Source organism: Procambarus clarkii, unplaced genomic scaffold (genome assembly GCF_040958095.1).
Source record: "Procambarus clarkii isolate CNS0578487 unplaced genomic scaffold, FALCON_Pclarkii_2.0 HiC_scaffold_95, whole genome shotgun sequence".
In the NCBI taxonomy this organism is placed as follows: domain Eukaryota; kingdom Metazoa; phylum Arthropoda; class Malacostraca; order Decapoda; family Cambaridae; genus Procambarus; species Procambarus clarkii.
The window spans coordinates 4,704,467-4,719,968 of record NW_027189128.1 but is presented as its reverse complement, the minus strand read 5'-3'; positions in this window follow the sequence as shown (position 1 = coordinate 4,719,968).

Genomic DNA, 15,502 nt, shown 5'->3' with positions numbered 1-15,502 from the left:
ATAATTATTTACTAACGGAGAGAGGGGAGGCTGTACGGCAGAGAGTGGCGGCTGTGGCGGACAGTGGCGGCGGTGGCGGATAGTGGCGGCGGGCGGACAGTGGCGGCGGGCGGACAGTGGCGGCGGCGGGCGGACAGTGGCGGCGGTGGCGGATAGTGGCGGCGGGCGGACAGTGGCGGCGGCGGGCGGACAGTGGCGGCGGGCGGACAGTAGCGGCGGTGGCGGACAGTGGCGGCGGGCGGACAGTGGCGGCGGTGGCGGACAGTGGCGGCGGTGGCGGACAGTGGCGGCGGGCGGACAGTGGCGGCGGGCGGACAGTGGCGGCGGGCGGACAGTGGCGGCGGGCGGACAGTGGCGGCGGTGGCGGACAGTGGCGGCGGGCGGACAGTGGCGGCGGGCGGACAGTGGCGGCGGTGGCGGATAGTGGCGGCGGGCGGACAGGGCGGCGGCGGGCGGACAGTGGTGGCGGGAGGACAGTGGCGGCGGGCGGACAGTGGCGGCGGGCGGACAGTGGCGGCGGGCGGACAGTGGCGTCGGGCGGACAGTGGCGGCGGTGGTGGATAGTGGCGGCGGGCGGACAGTGGCGGCGGTGGCGGATAGTGGCGGCGGGCGGACAGGGCGGCGGCGGGCGGACAGTGGCGGCGGGCGGACAGTGGCGGCTGTGGCGGATAGTGGCGGCGGGCGGACCGTGGCGGCGGTGGTGGACAGTGGCGGCGGGCGGACAGTGGCGGCGGCGGGCGGACAGTGGCGGCGGCGGGCGGACAGTGGCGGCGGCGGGCGAACAGTGGCGGCGGCGGGCGGACAGTGGAGGCGGCGGGCGGACAGTGGAGGCGGCGGGCGGACAGTGGAGGCGGCGGGCGGACAGTGGAGGCGGCGGGCGGACAGTGGAGGCGGCGGGCGGACAGTGGCGGCGGCGGGCGGACAGTGGCGGCGGCGGGCGGACAGTGGCGGCGGCGGGCGGACAGTGGCGGCGGCGGGCGGACAGTGGCGGCGGCGGGCGGACAGTGGCGGCGGCGGGCGGACAGTGGAGGCGGCGGGCGGACAGTGGAGGCGGCGGGCGGACAGTGGTGGCGGCGGGCGGACAGTGGTGGCAGCGGGCGGACAGTGGTGGCGGCGGGCGGACAGTGGTGGCGGCGGGCGGACAGTGGCGGCGGTGGCGGACAGTGACGGCGGTGGCGGACAATGGCGGCGGTGGCGGACAGTGGCGGCGGTGGCGGACAGTGGCGGCGGTGGCGGACACTGGCGGCTGTGTCTGGCGGGCGGTGGCGGGGTCTGTGATGAGTGGTGGCGGCTGGCGGTGGTGGCGGCGGTGGTGGTGGGTGGTGGTGGCGGCGGCGGCGGCGGCTGGTGGTGGCGGCGGTGGTGGTGGGTGGTGGTGGCGGCGGCGGCTGGTGGTGGTGGGTGGTGGCGGCGGTGGTGGTGGGCGGTGGTGGCGGCTGGTGGCAGGTGGTGGTGGCGGTGGTGGCGGCTGGTGGTGGCGGCTGGTGGTGGTGGCAGCTGGTGGCGGTGATGGCGGCTGGTGGTGGTGGCAGCTGGTGGCGGTGATGGCGGCTGGTGGTGGTGGTGGTGGCGGCTGGTGGTGGTGGCAGCTGGTGGCGGTGATGGCGGCTGGTGGTGGTGGTGGTGGTGATGGCGGCTGGTGGCGGGCGGTGGCGGGCGGTGGCGGCTTGTGGCGGCTGGTGGTGGCGGCGGTGGTGGGTGGTGGTGGTGGTGGTGGGTGGTGGTGCCGGCTGTGGTGGCTGGTGGCGGTGGTGTCGGCGGCGGCTGTGGTGGGTGGTGGCGGCGGCGGCGGTGATGGGTGGTGGCGGCGGTGATGGGTGGTGGTGGCGGCGGCGGTGGTGGTGGGTGGTGGTGGCGGCGGCGGTGATGGGTGGTGGCGGCGGTGGTGGTGGGTGGTGGTGGCGGCGGCGGCTGGTGGTGGTGGGTGGTGGTGGTGGGTGGTGGCGGCGGGTGGCGGTGGTGGGTGGCGGGTGGCGGCTGGTGGTGGGTGGTGGCGGCGGGTGGTGAGTGGCGGTGGTGGGTGGCGGTGGCGGGTGGTGGTGGGTGGCGGTGGCTGGTGGCGGGTGGCGGTGGCGGGTGGCGGCTGGTGGTGGGTGGTGGCGGCTGGTGGTGGGTGGTGGCGGGTGGCGGGTGGCGGTGGTGGGTGGCGGTGGCGGCTGGTGGTGGGTGGTGGCTGGTGGCGGCTGGTGGTGGGTGGTGGCGGGTGGCGGCTGGTGGTGGGTGGTGGCGGGTGGCGGCTGGTGGTGGGTGGTGGCGGCGGGTGGTGAGTGGCGGTGGTGGGTGGCGGCTGGTGGTGGGTGGTGGCGGCGGGTGGCGGTGGGTAGCGGCTGGTGGTGGGTGGTGGCAGGTGGCGGCTGGTGGTGGGTGGCGGCGGGTGGCGGCTGGTGGTGGGTGGCGGGTGGCGGCGGGTGGCGGCGGGTGGCGGCTGGTGGTGGGTGGCGGCTGGTGGTGGGTGGTGGCGGGTGGTGGCTGGTGGTGGGCGGCGGGTGGCGGCTGGTGGCGGCCAGCTGGGACACACCCTTCTCCACTGTAGGTCTGAGTACAACTAACCATATGTCTCTCTCACCCACCAGAACAGTGTTGCCAGCTTGCGCTCTCAAAATGTTTCCTTCAAAGATTGTATATTATCTTTGAACAACAAGTTTGATTATCAAGGAAATAATGCATATATTATTGTCACATTAATACTGTGCAATATCTTATTACATTCCTGCTAAATAATTATAATTTGAAACAGGACAAAAAATCCCACATATATATAAAAACCAACATTAGAGATCACGAGGCCTAGGCCTCGCCTGTGACCACACATCCTGCCTCCCTGGCCTGCTACACTCATACACCTCACACTCTTAACTCTCTCATAATCACTCTCACTCTCTTACTCTGTCACTCTTACTCTGTCACTCTTACTCTGTCACTCTTACTCTGTCACTCTTACTCTGTCACTCTTACTCTGTCACTCTTACTCTCTGTCACTCTTACTCTGTCACTCTTACTCTGTCACTCTTACTCAGTCACTCTTACTCTCTGTCACTCTTACTCTGTCACTCTTACTCTCTGTCACTCTTACTCTCTGTCACTCTTACTCTGTCACTCTTACACTCTGTCACTCTTACTCTCTGTCACTCTTACTCTGTCACTCTTACTCTCTGTCACTCTTACTCTCTGTCACTCTTACTCTGTCACTCTTACTCTCTGTCACTCTTACTCTCTGTCACTCTTACTCTCTGTCACTCTTACTCTCTGTCACTCTTACTCTCTGTCATTCTTACTCTCTGTCACTCTTACTCTGTCACTCTTACTCTCTGTCACTCTTACTCTCTGTCACTCTTACTCTCTGTCACTCTTACTCTCTGTCACTCTTACTCTGTCACTCTTACTCTCTGTCACTCTTACTCTCTGTCACTCTTACTCTGTCACTCTTACTCTCTGTCACTCTTACTCTGTCACTCTTACTCTGTCACTCTTACTCTCTGTCACTCTTACTCTCTGTCACTCTTACTCTGTCACTCTTACTCTCTGTCACTCTTACTCTCTGTCACTCTTACTCTCTGTCACTCTTACTCTCTGTCACTCTTACTCTGTCATTCTTACTCACTCTCAGTCACCCTTACCCATTCATACTCACTCTCTCACTCTTACTCTCATACTCTTACTCTCAATTACTCTTACTCTCAATCACTCTTACTCCCAATCACTCCTACTCCCAATCACTCCTACTCTCAATCACTCCTACTCTCATTCTTACTCTTACTCTTACTCCCAATCACTCTTACTCTCAATCACTCTTATTCTCATTCTTACTCTCACTCTTACTCTTACTCCCAATCACTCTTACTCCCAATCACTCTTACTCTCAATCACTCTTACTCTCAATCACTCTTACTCTCAATCACTCTTACTCTCATTCTTACTCTTACTCACTCTTACTCTCAATCACTCTTATTCTCATTCTTACTCCTACTCTCACTCTAACTCCTACTCCCAATCACTCTTACTCCCAATCACTCTTACTCTCAATCACTCTTACTCCCAATCACTCTTACTCTCAATCACTCTTACTCTCAATCACTCTTACTCTCAATCACTCTTACTCTCAATCACTCTTACTCTCACTAACTCTTACTCTCACTCTAACTCTCAATCACTCTTACTCTCATACTCACCCTTACTCTCAATCACTTTACTCTCACTCTTACTCATTCTGTCACTCTTACTCACTCTGTCACTCTTACTCACTCTCAGTCACTCTTACTTATACTCACTCTTACTCACACTTACACACTCTCTGGCACTCTCACTCACCTTCATTCACTCTTACTCACTCTTACCCACTCTCGCTCACTCTTACTCACTCTAGTTAATAAGAACACGCCAATATAAGACAACAAAACGTTTTCAGATTCGTTCTCACCACTTTCCAGCAACTTTTAAAATTTATATAAATTATCTTAGGGAATAATACATAAATTATATATTTAAACATGATATTAGTGTTTAGTGGAATGCATAAGGAGTCAAATTGTGTTAAAAAGAGCGATTTTTAGAAAATTTGGAAAACTACTTTTTTCTGTTCATATTATAACTAAATGGATTTTAAAGGTTTCACTCAGCCAATATATATCATTCACAATTTATTAATGAATTTTACAAAAAAACACCATAAATTTTATATTTAAACATGTAAAAAATATTTGTTTTACATTTGGAAGAAAATAATTGTAGAAAAACAATTTATAATTAAACCTTTGTGTTTGGATTTTTTGAGTAAAAGTTTCTCAAAGGCTCTCCTGAACCATTCTCAATGCAAATCATTCCCACACCTATGGGAAGAGATAGGCGAACGTTGTGTAGATGATTTGTGTTTGCTGGGATTCGTGGATGAATTTCTTTCTCTTCGTCTCTATGTCGATAAATGTTTGCGTTGTTCGTTTCCGTTTCCCTGTTCGGGTCTCCAAGAATGTTCAGATGAATGCCAGTGTTGGCACTATTCTCCTTCCGCCCAATGTTGCAACCGGTGTTCGGAATCTGCAGGATTGCCACGATGATATTCGGCATATCCTTGATGCCCAAGGCCATTCTGTCCTCCAGGTTGACTCGTTTACTCGTCCCCCTCGTGGTCGTCGCTGTCAACCCCTTCGTGTTGTGAAGATCACCTTTGATGGTAGGACCCTTCCATCCTCTGTCATTCTTGCTGGTGCTAGGTGCTCTGTCCAGGAGTATATTCCCTCTCCTCGACTTTGTAACAAGTGCTGGAGGTTTGGGCATGGTGCCCTCCGCTGCTCTGGGACTGTCTCTCTCTGTTCTTTGTGTGGGGGTGAAGGTCACTCTAAGTCGGAGTGCACTTCTCCCCAAGCTCGCTGCCTCAACTGCGGTGAGGCCCATCCTACCTTCTCCCGTGCTTGTATTCATTACAAGCTTGAGGCGGCCGTCCTCAACTTGAAGCACCGGGAGCGTTTATCTTTTCCTGAGGCAAGGCGCCAGGTTCGACGGCTCCCGCCTTATGCTAATATCTCTTATGCTCGCGTGTTGCGCTCTTCCTCTCCTCGTCCTTCCCGCCTTCCTCAGACTCACAACCGTTCCCAGGGCTTGGACCCTGATGCGCCCACTGCCCCCTCCTCTGTTCCTTTGAGTTCTGTCCAGAAGGATCCCCCTCCTGGTCCTCTGTCTGGGGTTCCCCTTCTTTCTACCCGGTCTGTCGTGTCTCCTGTGTCTTCTTCCTCGTCTCCCTCCGATCCTCCTTCCCATCCTCTTCCTCCATCTATTGGCTCTCCCCGCTGCCTGTCGGTGCAGGAGGATGTCCATCGCTCTCCAAACGGCCGTTGTGTGTGCTCTCGTTCAGCTTCTGTTGAGACACTGGAATCCGTTGCCCGGTACGTAGTTGCTGGGACACCGGTCTCTTTAAGTCAGAAGCGTAAGCCTGGCTCCTCTCCTTCCTCCTCCCCGGCAGGTAAGAAGGCTTCACTTTCTTCCTTGGCCCCTACTTCTGGCTCAGTTGCTCCTTCCCCTCCCATTTCTGAGCTTGCACCCCCTGTTCCTGCTATAGAGGTTTCTTTGGCCCCTGCTTCCCTTTCGGTTGCTGCTCTTGCTGAGGTGCGCTCCCCTCTTTCTACTCCCCCTCTTCCTGCTGCTGTCCTTGACTGCTCCTCTCCGTTGTCTCCTCCTCTTCCTCCAGACCCCGCCCGCCCACCTCTGGTCTGTTCTCCCGCTTCCTTCCCTCCGTCTTTGCTCATTTTACCCATGCCCCCTAACCCTGACTTTGCTGACCCAGATCCCGACCCTGATATTCTTTAACGTGCTGTGTTGCTCTTTCGCCTTTGTTTCCTCCTTGTTCTCTGTTGTTGTCCTTTCCCTTCTCGTCGATGTCTATTCTTCAATGGAACGTTCGACGTTATTACGCCAATTTCCTCGAACTCCAACTTCTGATTTCGCGGTTTTCGCCCCTTTGTGTCTGTCTCCAGGAGCCGATGCTTGGTGCTCGTCCTGGTCGTTTTCGTGGCTATTCCTTTCTCTTCCCCCCCCCCCCAGCCGTTGCTGGGGCTTCTAATTCTTCTGCTCTCTTGATTCGTGGTGATGTTCCCTTTGTTCCTTTACTTTTTCCTTCGCCTCTCCATTGTTCTGCTGCTCGTATCTTTGTGGGGAAATGGTACACAGTTTGTTCCATTTATCTCCCCCCGAGTGTCCCACTTTCTCTTCCTGATTTGAAACACCTCTTGGACTCCTTGCCGGAGCCTGTGCTCCTGCTGGTTGACTTCAATTGTCGTCATTCTATTTGGGGTGATGTTCTGACGAATATCTGGGGTCGCCTTCTTGAGCCGTTTCTCCTCTCTTCTTCCCTGTTTCTTCTGAATTCTGGTGAGCCCACTCATTTGGACTCTCGGACTCGCACCCTTTCCTGTATTGATCTTTCTCTCTGCTCTTCTTCTCTTTACTTAGATTTCACGTGGCAGGTTCTTGATGACCTCCATGGCAGTGATCATTTCCCTATCCTTGTTTACTTTTTCTCGTTTCGCCCTTCCCTCTCTTTTCCTAGGTGGCAGTTTGCTAAAGCGGACTGGAACCTATTTACACTCAGTGCTGCTCTCTCTGACCTCTCCGTTCTGCCTCTCCCTCACGCTCTCCTCCTTTTTCATGACACTGTCTTCGACGCTGCCCTCCGCTCTATTCCTCGCTCTTCCTCTCGGGGTCCACGGAAGTGCGTTCCCTGGTGGAGTGACGACTGTGCTCGGGCTGTCCGCTGTCAGCATGCAGCCTGGAAGAGGCACCGCCGTCGGCAGACGACCGATTCTTTTCTTTTCTTTTGGAAAACAAGTGAGGTGGCCCGTAGGGCCATCTGTATGGCTAAACGTGAATGTTGGACTTCTTATGTCTCCACAATTACGTCCGAAACTCCCCTGCCACAGATCTGGAAGCGTATCCGCAAGATTGCGGGTAAGTTCGTTCCCGATGTTTCACCGGTCCTTCACCTCCGTGGTACTCTTGTGGCGGACCCGTTGCAGGTCGCTACCGAACTGGGTTCTCACTTTTCTTCTGTTAGCTCTGGTCTTCATCTTCCCCAATCTTTCCTTCTTCGTAAACCTGTCCTTGAGTCTCGTCCTTTAGATTTCTGCACTCGTCTTCGACTTTCCTATAACGATCCCTTCTCTCTCTCTGAACTTCGTTCTGCCCTGGCCGTCTGCGGTTCTACGGTGGCGGGCTCCGATGGTATTCATTATGAGATGCTTCGCCATCTCCCTCCGTGCACGTCTCAGTATTTACTGTGTCTGTATAATCGGATCTGGGAGTCGTTGTCAGTCCCTGAGGACTGGCTCGATACCGTTGTCCTCCCTGTTCGCAAACCAGGGTCTCTGGGAACTTCCCCTAAGGACTTTCGCCCTATTGCCCTCACAAGTTGTGTCTGCAAACTCTTTGAACGTATGGTTAACGTTCGTCTGATGTGGTTCCTGGAACACCATCACCTCCTCTCCCCTTCTCAATTTGGTTTCCCGCAATTGCCGCAGCACGACAGATGTCCTGATGAACTTGGAGGTCTATATTCGTACTGCTTTTGCTGCGAAGACCTCCGTTGTTGCCGTCCTTTTTGACCTGGAAAAGGCTTACGACACCACTTGGCGATATCATATTCTGTCCCAGCTTCATTCTTTTGGCCTTCGTGGTCATCTCTCTCTCTTTCTCCGCAGCTTCCTGTCTCGTCGTTCCTTTCGGGTGCGCCTTGGTACCGCTCTCTCTGCCTCTTTTCAGCAGTACGAAGGTGTGCCCCAGAGTAGTGTTCTGAGCACTACTCTTTTTCTGGTGCCCTCAATGGTCTTCTCTCCTCTCTTCCTTCAGGTGTCTTCTTCGCTCTCTATGTCGATGATCTTACCCTTTGCTGTCAGGGTGATGATTCGCCTCTCCTTCAGTGCCGGCTTCAACTTGCGATTGATGCCGTGTCGTCTTGGGCCACCGATCATGCCTTCAAGTTCTCTACTTCTAAGACTTGTGCCATGTCTTTTACTAGGAAACGGGTCGTTCTTCGTCCCTCTTTGTCACTTTATGGTCATCCCCTTGAGTACAAAGATTCCGCAAAGCTTTTGGGGTTATTCCTTGATACTCGTTTGTCTTGGTCTCCCCATATCTCTTACCTCCGTGTTGAGTGCTCTAAGGCCCTTACCCTCCTTCGGGTATTGTCCCATACTTCTTGGGGAGCGGATAGGTGCACTCTCCTTGCGTTACATTCCTCTCTCGTCCTGTATATGCTCGATTATGATTGCCCTGCTTACTCATCTGCTTCTCTTTCTACTCTTCGCCGTCTTGATGCTTTGCACCATACTGGGTTGCGCCTCAGTTCTGGTGCCTTTCGTTCGAATCCCGTCCTTAGCTCGTATGTTGACACTGGCTTCTTGTCTCTCCAGGACCGCCGTGATCGCTACTGTCTTCGCTATCTTACGCGATCCTTACAACATCCTTCCTCTCGTCTCTGTCGTGCTTTAACTTTTACCCCTCCTGTGGTTCCTGTTCCTCTTCACCACCTCCCTTTTTCTGTCCGGTTATCTCGCTTACAGGATTCTCTTTCCGTTCGTGTTTCCAATGTTTCTCCTCGTGTTGTCCCTTCTTTGCCCCCGTGGAGAGTCCCCCTTCCGCAGTTTTGTACATCCTTGACCCGTATCACTAAAGCTTTTACCCCTCCTACGGTTCTAAAACGCCTTTTCCTTGAGCACTTTTCTTCTCACTCCCGCTCTGTTTCTGTCTTCACTGATGGGTCTAAGTCTGCGGACGGTGTTGGCTACTCTGTTGTTTTTCCTGATCGCACTTATGTGTGTCGCTTACCTCCGGAGACTAGCATCTTTACAGCGGAGCTTTATGCTATTCTCTATGTTCTTCGTCTCCTGCTTTCTCGTTGTCAGTCTTCCTTTGTTCCTTTGTAGTTGTTGTTGACTTGCGTAGTGCCCTCATGGCTCTCGGGTCTTTTAATCCGGTTCATCCAGTAGTTGTCAAGATCCAGCATTGGCTGTTTCTTGTCCACAGTAAATTTAAGTCGGTTGAGTTTTGTTGGGTTCCCAGCCATATTGGTGTGTCTTTAAATGAGCGTGCGGATGCTGCCGCCAAGGAAGCTGTCCGCTCTTGTCCCATCTCTCATAAAGGTATTCCATATTCCGACTTTTACCCGGTTATCCAGTCCTCCATTCTTACCCGTTGGCAGGCTTCTTGGTAGTCTATTACTGGTAACAAACTTTGTACTCTTAAATGTTGTGTTTCCTCGTGGCCGTCCTCCTGCCACAGTAACCGACGATGGGAAACAGCTCTGGCGAAATTGCATATTGGCCATACTCGCTTAACCCATGGTCACTTGATAGAGCACCGCCCTGCTCCTTATTGTCCTAATTGCATTCTCCCTCTTACGGTCGTGCATGTCCTTCTTGAATGTCCTGACTTCCAGGACGAGCGTGTGTCTTGCTTTCCGACCACCCCTCGTGGTCGCCTGTCCCTCAATGAAATTCTTGGTGACTCGGATACTTTAGATATCATTCGCTTTATGCGTTTTTGTTCTCGTATTGGCATCCTTGGTGATATTTAGCGCCCTCTGATTATTCCGCACATTTGATGGTGCTACATTTTTGATAATTACTTACTTTACCTGTCACAGGTGTGGCATCTATACATATACTTACGAAATTAACGATATGGTAAACAACACAGCTCAATTCCAACGCAATGTCACACAAAATAATTAATTAAAAAATGAAATAAATCGAAATCTATGAAAATAAAATTTATCAATGCAAACGGAAACATTGAAATGGAATTCGTGACATATTTAGTATAGTGTGCATGATGCTATTATGTGCAACAGATGGCGCTGTTTTTCAAAAACGCTTGTTTTTACCTGTCACTGGAGTGATATCTATTTTTCAGTCATATTCAACAACATATGTTTAAAAGAAAGACTGCTACCATGCTTGAGTACATCGTAGTCAGTCTCGTTGGCAAGAGTACTGAGTGTTAAGGCAGCTCTTCCTGTAAGATGTGACCTGAGAAGTATAGACCATTGAGTCCTAGGCCACTGTAAGTGGGTGGCCAAGGCCTCGAATAACACAAAAAATTAATCTACTTCTGCTTCTACAAAAGGCGGCATCATTTTAATACAATCTTAAAACATACCGTTAAGTTGGCATCTGCTTCACGGCGCTGAGAGAGGTGGGGACTTTCAAGTTCTAACTCCAGGAGCCGGAACTCGAGCCCAGTGTCTGATCTACCTTGTTCCAAGCGTAATGTGATACCAACTCCATCCTCCTCTTGTTGTCTCTTGAGTTGAAGCTCTTGAGCTAGGATTTGTAGTAGTTCTACTTCTCTTAGACGTTGTAGTTCAGCTTCTTGTTCTTGACGTTGACGTTGTAGTTCACCTTCTTGTTCTTGACGTTGACGTTGTAGTTCACCTTCTTGTTCTTGACGTTGACGTTGTAGTTCACCTTCTTGTTCTTGACGTTGACGTTGTAGTTCACCTTCTTGTTCTTGACGTTGACGTTGTAGTTCACCTTCTTGTTCTTGACGTTGACGTTGTAGTTCACCTTCTTGTTCTTGACGTTGACGTTGTAGTTCACCTTCTTGTTCTTGACGTTGACGTTGTAGTTCACCTTCTTGTTCTTGACGTTGACGTTGTAGTTCAGCTTCTTGTTCTTGACGTTGACGTTGTAGTTCAGCTTCTTGTTGCTGGATCTGGAGTTGTTCTTGTTCACGCGCACGTTGTATTTCAGCTTCTTGTTGTTGTAGCTGGCGTTGTTCTCGTTCACGTTCACGGGCTAATTCAGCCTCTTGTCGTCTCATCTCCCGTTTGCGTTCATCGGTAGCAGCTTCTAGTTGCGCTAACTAGATTTTTAGTTTCATGTGTGTGAGTGTGGTTTTATCAGCAACTCTATGTTGGTCTTGCTGCTCTGGAGTAATAAGATCATTGTCTGAATGATAGTCAAAATCAGGTTATGAAGCTCAGCTTCGGTGAGTTGACCAGACCACACACTAGAAGGTGAAGGGACGACGACATTTCGGTCCGTCCTATACCATTCTCAAGTCGATTGAGAATGGTTCAGCTTTGGTGACCCCATGGGGAGGAGTGATGTGGTATTCAGTAGTAAGGGTGATTAATTCTGCTCTAGTAGCACGAATTAATGTTTGGAGCTCCTCCTCCGGGTTAGCACAAAATGCGGCTAACCTAAACATATTGAATATTATATAAAAGCAAAATATCAATGGAAGAAAAATGCGAGTACCCTGCAGGCGAACCAATAAGTGAGGATTACTAGACTGTCTTGTAAGTGATGTGGCAATATGCACGAGAATGGTTGTTATATAACTGGCAACACTGTACGTAAGTAACTATCCTGTGAGCCAACAATAAATTTACAAGAAAAATAACTACACTATATATATTAATCTGAAATAAAACTAAGTCTTTGACTTTAGTAATGACTTGGAGAAACAATATAAATGTTTCGAGTTAGTAAAATATAAGCAGGATGTAGGGATGTCTGTACTCTGTACTCTAGTGACGATAAGGGCAAGAGTTGTCCTACTGGAATCTAGATAAGTAACTGCAGAGTTACTGTTCCTTGTGCTCTGTAAAAGAACAGTAAACTCCCTACCTGAGCAGTTAATCAAGAACTTTAAACGAAGGCTTAGAGGTGCAGGGAGTCTCACCACTGTGACCAGAACAGCTATACACGTCCCGAATGTATAAACTAGTTCTAGATGCAAAAGGATCTCTAGTCCAATACTTCCTCCAAAGTTCGTAATACAAAGTGGAACATAATAGTTCGAAGACAAATCAAAGTACCTGATAAGTACCCGAGGAGGTGATCTGCCTGAGTGAGTCCTCTTTGTTGGGGCAAAGTCAATATGGACAAAAAGATATAGCAATAGCTTCGAAGACTAACCATTACGAGCATGAATTTGTGTATAAAACATCACGAAATCAAGTCAGTCTAATAAACAGATCACAAATTGCTCCACCTGTAAAGTAGATGTGTTCAATTACCAGTATGTAAATCTCAAAATGAATTCTGAAAAAATGCAAAGTATAAAAGCCAAGTATAAAAGCTAAACTCAACATTAAGCAAGGGTTACTAGGAACAGCTCCTCAGACCAGCTCCTTGGACAGCTCCCGTGACAGCTCCTGTGACAGTTCCTAGGACAGGCTCCCAAATTTATGTGGCGGGTTGTGGTATCGCAGTTATACTGAACCAAGATGGTATTGCTCTCCCTCACACAAATATAAAAAATGCTGCTATTGGCCTTGCAGTATGTAAGTCGCAGGTGGAAACAAATGAAAATCATCAAATAAAAAATTTACTGAAATATTAATGAACATAAATGCCCCTGAAAATACTTGGCTATCCTGTAATGCAAAGGTGAACAAGTTAATATGACATTAATACAAAGTAAACTATAAGCAATGAATAAAAGATAAAGATATACTGGTGTACTGAAGACAGCTACCATACCACCATGGCATCAGTCACACGACGTTGGCTGGAGGTGGACGACGGGTGAGAGACACCAAGGTGATCCTAGAGCACTAAGGGAGAGACTGGCTCTCCAGGGAGGCAGCGCCCTTTATATAGTTCGGCAGTGATGACTCCTCCAGTGTCAACACAAGGTGGACATCTGGTCAACTAGCAAACTGTTCGTTGTGGCTGGCAGTGCCTTTGTGTTGAGCTGCACCACTGCCAGTTGAAGGCGGCTAACTGCTTGTTTGGGGGGGCAAACTATCGGTTAGCAGACGCGCCGGGCTTGCCTCTGAGTCGTACCAGGCCGTGCCAGGCCGTGCCAGGCTGTACCAGGCCGTGCCAGGCCGTGCCAGGCTGTACCAGGCCGTGCCAGGCCCTGGAGGGTATGGAGAGGTGGCAGGACTGATGACTCATCTGGGCTGGTGTAGATGTAGACTTCCAGTGCAGAGGCATTGAAGGTGAAGGGAAAAGGCAGTTCCACTGCTATGCAGGAGATTCACGTGACAGTATATATATGTCTACCCGTCGCTTGCAACAATCCTGCAATCCAACGTCTATTATGTTGACTGGTAATCACTTCAATAACTCCTGTTTCCAAAACAATATTTATCTATGTATTTTCAGAATCTAAACTTATCTAGTATGAATCAGAGTAACGACTCGTGATTTAAGATAAGAAAGCATTTGTTAGGATTTTTAAGTAGTTTACTATCATCTTCAGCCTTAAAATGTTAAATGTTCTTCATCATCTTCAGCCTTAACATGTTATGTGTTCTTCATCATGTTCAGCCTTAACATGTTATGTGTTCTTCATCATGTTCAGTCTTAACATGTTATGTGTTCTTCATCATGTTCAGTCTTAACATGTTATGCGTTCTTCATCATCTTCAGCCTTAACATGTTATGCGTTCTTCATCATGTTCAGCCTTAACATGTTATGTGTTCTTCATCATGTTCAGCCCTAACATGTTATGCGTTCTTCATCATGTTCAGCCTTAAAATGTTAAATGTTCTTCATCATCTTCAGTCTTAACATGTTATGTGTTCTTCATCATGTTCAGTCTTAACATGTTATGTGTTCTTCATCATGTTCAGCCTTAACATGTTATGCGTTCTTCATCATCTTCAGCCTTAAGTGTGTCGGAAAACCCGACACCATTTAATAATATTACATGCAATAGGCAGATAATATTGCTGCTGCCGTTGTATACACAAGTTAACCCATAGAAAATGAAGCATGTAGTGGAATTTCCTGTCAATAGAAAACGGGATATCATTGCCACATAGTACTATAAATTCACCAGCCAGTTGGGAATTAATTTTAAATACAGTAATCTTTGGACTTATTACATCCTAAAAACATCACATATGAATTAACTTATTAAATTAATTCTTAGTATCAAAATGAAGTAAATGTGACCCTTCTATCGCTTATTGACATCTGGACAAAGTGAGCCAGGAGAGTGAGCAGTGGTGAGGTCAGCCATTGTTAAGATGAGAGGCGATGGGGAGCAAATTCAGCTCCTATAAATTCTTTTGGACCAAGTGTTATGGAGATCAAATTAGTGTTCTTCCATCATCAACATCCTGTCAACATATACAAGGGAAGTGTCTTACTGAAACCCGTTTATCTAATCATTTCGGGCCAGTTAATGTTAGGTAGATATCGGGAGAACCGGTTAGCATGAGAAAGAGCCTCTAAGTACAGGTAATTAAGCCTTGGCCCTTATCTTATATAATATACAGTGTTTTCTCTGATATAGCTGTAATATATTAGGATTCCGGCTTTACAGCTAGTGCGCTTTGACAGGAACAAGAAGAGGAAGCAAGAATTAGTCTTGGTACATCAGTTACTTGGGTGATGGAAGCTAACCTCTCACGAGGATAATTTGGTGTCTACATCCTAGTTATACCTGGTGGACTAAGCCTGCTGTACAATAAGATAAAGCACCCCAATTTTATATACTAATATATGTAATTTAATACTGTAGTTTGATTGGCTGCATATATATAAATTTAATATAACCCCCCCTAATATGTAAGGATCGATTTGTGAGAAATATTGCAGAAATACAGTCCGCTTAACATCATACAAATTGCTATCGCAATATATAAATTAATGTAAATATAAATTGTATATAAATTCATATAAATTAAATATAAATCTCACAAGTCGGTTCCCACAAAGTGTTCTTCATCATGTTCAGTCTTAACATGTTATGTGTTCTTCATCGTGTTCAGCCTTAACATGTTATGTGTTCTTCTATCATGCTCATCCTTCATTTATTACGTTTCAGTGAAAGTAACTTATGACGGTAAGGCGACTAATTTGCTTGAATATAATCTTCAATGAGGAGCCACGTGTGACGACAGAGGGAACCATTAGACAGAATGGGTAACCTGCAGGTTTAGCGGTGAGGGGAACTCAACACTCACACCTGGATAAGCAATGTCTGAAGAAGCCTGACTCAGAAATGAGGTTGACCTGAGGGTGAAGGGTTTACCCTTGTAATTATTGTGTT